The sequence below is a fragment of the Corvus brachyrhynchos genome, unplaced genomic scaffold (assembly GCF_000691975.1).
Source record: "Corvus brachyrhynchos isolate BGI_N302 unplaced genomic scaffold, ASM69197v1 scaffold69, whole genome shotgun sequence".
In the NCBI taxonomy this organism is placed as follows: domain Eukaryota; kingdom Metazoa; phylum Chordata; class Aves; order Passeriformes; family Corvidae; genus Corvus; species Corvus brachyrhynchos.
The window spans coordinates 3667308-3672316 of record NW_008240228.1 but is presented as its reverse complement, the minus strand read 5'-3'; the positions used below and the strand labels follow the sequence as shown (position 1 = coordinate 3672316).

At 45.3% G+C, this 5009-nt stretch overlaps 1 long non-coding RNA gene across 1 annotated transcript in view; it reads right to left on the bottom strand.

Moving 5' to 3' along the window:
• Positions 1 to 5009, bottom strand: part of LOC108449377 — a 124570-nt gene that overhangs the window by 51893 nt on the left and 67668 nt on the right. Inside the window, exon 3 of the long non-coding RNA XR_001865555.1 lies at positions 3187 to 3267. This is a non-coding gene — a long non-coding RNA (uncharacterized LOC108449377). The remainder of the gene's footprint in view (positions 1 to 3186; positions 3268 to 5009) is intronic.

The window sequence follows — 5009 nt, the reverse complement described above, 5'->3', positions numbered from 1 at the left end:
GTAGGGAAACACCTACTTAGAACCACTTTTAGGTGACAGTTTTTCTCTGGGAAATGGATCCGCTGGATAGCAGCAGATGGAAAACACAGAGTTTGTGTTTGCTCACAAGATACAGGAGAAAAGTAAACCAAAAGTATCATTTTCTCCCAGTCAAGCCAGTTCAGAAGCTGGCCATGTCACCTACAGAATAAATACTTTTGTCTTTATGATCCTATTCAAGTATTTGAAGTGAAAATTTAATGTTTGGTTCAGCTCTAACAGGAAAAGCACTGCCAGAAAGTGGATAAAATCCAGCATCTAAACTGCAAACCATACATCTCATAGTTCACATCCCTGGAGTGGAGAATATTAAACATATTCCCAGCAAGTCTGCCTCATTCCTAAATATGAAAATTTAACACCTACCAACTTCTTAGACAAGACAACAGCAAGCCTCGAATGAGCCATGACCTGGTCTCTCATTGAAGAGATCCTGACTTTGCTTCAAGAAAATAAATTCTTTCTAGTTACCAAAAATCACAGCTATTTAAATAGCACCGACTGTGTAACCACAGATGAATCTTCACTACTTGGTGCATACTTGAACAGGGATATGCTGCCTGATTCTGTTTACAAATAATTAAAAGCCCCACCTGTAAAATCTGCCTTGGTGAATTTACATTGCTCAAATGGTTTTCTCCAAACCCAACTTCTTTTGTAGTGTTGAGGCCTGAAGTCAAAAAAGTTCTGCATGTTTATAATCAACAACTCCCAAGACCTTATATAATACAGTCACCTTAGTCCAACACACACACACACACACAGGTAAGAACATGCAGAATCAGAGTTCATCTTGCAAGGTGGGAGATGCTGGAATGCTAACAGATATGACCAGAAAACACATTCCAGTGTGTTAAAATTATTCCTGAACACTGGAAAGATCTTGTGCTCCTCAGAACTACGAGTAGTTAATATTGGAGGAAAGGATGGTTGTTGAACTGCACCAGTAACTACTTGGCACTCTTAGACCCAGGAAAAGCGATGGTGAGAAACACATCACAGTTCCCTCTACCCCTGAGGTGGATTCTTCGCAGTGGTGCTTGTTAGAAGCACCCCGTGTTTATCAATCTTTCTCCTGAGCTTTTTTTTCATAAAAACAACAAACAACCCACAAAACCCCAACACAAGTCTCAAACTACACATATCCATCCTGTCCTAGCACAGGGATAAAGGAAACAGTCACAGCCACAGCACAGGAAATGCAGGTGTGTGGCTGGATGCAGCTTCCCCTGAAGATTTTGGCTCAGACATGTCATGACACAAAGCCTTGTATGACCACAAGTCGTCCTGGGTGCAGAGATGGTGCTCGCAGTTGCAAAATAATTGTGCACACAGCAACAAAAGTATGCATGTTTTGGAGTATCAGCTGAAAGAAAAAGATTTCCTTCGTGAAACTTATTCCCCTTGGGTTAGCTGAGGGTTTGTCAGGAGGAGGGAGGGAAAGAGGAAAAACACTTGAGGAAGCAATAGTTGAGCTGTTTTCAAAACTGATTTTGTTTTTAAAAAGCAAAACAACCTCCACATGAGCATCCCTACAAATCACATTTTTTCAGCCTTTAAAAACTAAGTTAAGGGGAGAGTTGTAGCTCCCAGCAGGTGGTGAGGACACCTGCTGTTATTTGTGTCGAGTGCACAGACACCCCAATTCCCCAGCCTTGCCTGAGCAGGGCCCAGGGTGATGCTGCAGAGCAACCACAGGTAACACGTGACCTTAAGCCCTCATCACCTAAAGCAGCCAGGCAGGCAGGCAAGCACCACTGATTGCAATTCATCAATGCAGAAATAAAACAGGATAGAGAACAACTTATCTGTGGTCAGAAATGGAGCTTCTGGCAGAAACAAGAGCAAAACCCAGCCCCACTATTTCCCATCAAATTGTCTTCACCACAGAAGACAAATACATTCTGGGTAGGGAAATAACTTGGATATCAGACCTGTGTTCACACAAAATCCATCTCTTTGCATTATTTGTGCATGTACAGTGAAAAATATTCCTCCAACATGGGACAATATTTCTGTGTTTAAGACACAGAACTGGGCTCATATTTCAATACAGGCCTCCCCCAACTCCCTTCCAGCTACCGAGGTAAAGCTCCTTCTGAAGACATCAACACAGCCAGGCAAGCTTCTCTTCACACCACTGATCTGCCACCGGAGCACCCCTTACTCTCAGGCTGCACATGCCAAGGCTGGGTCTCCCCACTTTATCCTTCACAGCGCCTCAGAAGGGCACCCACAGCACACCTGGCACAAGGGCTGGTGGCACCCCCTCCCCAGCACTGTACCTTGAGCCCCGGGGTCTGCTCCACACTCCAGCATTGGGACAGGGCAGATCTCCAGTCCCTCTCCAGGAGCAAAGAGGAGAAATGGATGTGGGTACTGCTGCAAATGGTCTGTGAGGGCACAGCCTCCCAGCACTCCTTGCTCTGGGCCAATTAATTGCCTTAATGTGGATCACCTGGAGCAGTTAACAAGGTACAAGCCTTGCCTGGTGATTTCTCAACTGCTCTGAAATCAGCTGCTGAATAACCCCCAAATCTCGGCGTTTGGGGCATTTGTTCTGCTGGGTTGAACCCTGGTCATTTGTCCTAAAGGCACAGCAGCACAGCTGGTGGCCAAGGCGTTCCCTTCCAGCCTGTTTAGTGTGCAGGTGAGTGCCCTGGACCTGGGGTGGGTGGGTGGCTCTTTGTGTAGTGTGTGCAGGTGCTTCTCATGAGAGCAGAAAGGAGCCAGGGCACCACAGACCTACCTGCCTCCCTCCCTGGGTGCTTTTCTAGGCATCCACCTGGATTTGGGCTTTGGAGGGGGCCTTGAATGTCTCAGAAAAACTCCCTTTCCAACGCTGTTTTCATACAAATAAAAAAATGAAAGCCCTTAAAAATGACCTCTCAATAAAGTACCAAAACATTAAAATAACAGAATTTGCTGGAAGTGCTAATTTTCAAAGAAAAAAAATGCCATTGTGTTCTGTATTTGACCTGAGTTTATACTTTAACCACTTAACAAATGTCAATTTTAGAACAGACTGCTTAAAAAACACCGATAATTTTTTCCTTCACATTTTTAGAAACAAAACTCCTTTTCCTCCCATATTATTTACAGATCAACCTAGACAACATGGCAAAATACGTATATGCTAAAACATACCTGCTGTAGCTCCACAACAAAATTCAGCACCTCCTGCTGAGCTCCAGGGATCTTGTAACATGTTATTGTGCACCCACTGACCTGTCAAAACACAAAATGCCCTCAGAACCTCTAACACTGACTATCTGTGCAGTAGATCACTGTACATCAGTATTTCTGGATATACTTTGTCTGTCCACTCTCTACTTGTTTGGAGCAGAGAATAAGCAAAATGAGATGGTTTAGGCAGATGCTAACATGCCCTGAACCAGGTTTAAAGTCTTTGGACAGTAAAATACTCTTTATTTATAGTGTAGTGCTTCTTTCCCAGTTCAGGCATAGTTCAGTCCCAGTCATATAAATAATACTCTGACTGTTATAACAGAAAAAACCCAGTGTATAGGCCTACTTATTACACCAACCAGATAAGCCCTTTAAGGCCAGGGTAATTTATGGACTATGCTGGAACATTTATGGGCTAATTAGGCAGAGCTACAATGATAATGAATTTTATGGACACTGAAAAAACCCTGCAGATGAGCAGCCTGGCAAAGCACAGAATGTCACACAGCTTTGAAGACCATTCATCCAGCACTAGTAAAATATGGCTCTGTGAGAGCCGGGGCTGTGCCGGCAGCCAAACCAGAGCTGTAAACAACTCCTGCCCTGCAGAGAGATGGGAGCTGGGAGCTCCTGCAGCCCATCCTCAGCCACTGGTCTTGCCTGGCAAATACGACACGTGAAAATATTACATTTGTCTGGATAACAAATAGTTGCCACCAAAGCACAAAGGCACCAGCCCAGTGAAGGAAGACTGATGCGTTCCTAATTTTCACATCTTTCAGGAGCAAACTAGATCCTGAGATTAAAAAACACTACTTCAACCCTGATTTTTTGGGGATTGAAATTAGTCAAGAAAGGTAATTGTCTTGTTCTCTCAGCAGTGATGGTTTTGTCTGGCTCTGGAAAGAAAAGGAGTCCAGGAAAGCTGGTGGATTTTCAGGGATAACCTTCTCCAAACTCAAGAACTGTTCATGCCAACAATCTGAAAAACAATGGCAGCAGGAGTCTGCATGGATGAACACAGAGCTCCTGATAAAACTGAGCCCTAAAAAGGAAGCATAGAAGAGGTCCAAGTAATTACCAGGAATACAGTCCTGGTGACAGCAGGTGACCAGACACTGGAGCAGGTTGCCCAGAGAGGTTATGGAGTCTCTATCCGTGCAGGTATTTAAACCCTGAGTGGACATGGCCCTGCTCCAACTGTCCCTGCTCAGAGCAGGGGGTGGACAGGATGGTGTCCATAAGCTCTTCCAAGATTGTGGCACAGAGGGTGCTGAGCAGAGATGTGTGTGAAGTGCCGCTCCACTGGTGTGCCAAAGGCACCTGAGTCAGAGCAGCTGGGGAGCTGCCTCCATCCCCTTCATGCCCAGAGCCCTTTCGGGAGGGTCAAGGTTCACAGCTTGTTTTATCCCAGCCGCAGACAGACACAGGTGGGAATGCCCTGCCCTTTGCACAACCGTCCCATGGTCAGAGCTCTCAGCTGCGTGCGGGGAGCTCTCCCAGGAGTATTCCTGTATTTTACAATAAACAATCTTGGCATAAAGCAAACCAAAACAAAGTGAAACCCAAGCAAAATAATCTTGGGGATTGGGATGAGAAGCCAGGAACCCTACCTGCCAGCTGGATGCCCTGGGTGCTGTTACAGACCTTTTCTTCACAGAGTATTCTCCTCCTTGGTTCATATGGAGTTCTCTGTGTCCCCAGTCTGAGATAAACAGAGGCCTTTGACTGTGCCAGCCAAGCCTGTAACCCCAAGGCCATGCAACACCATGAGCAGAAAA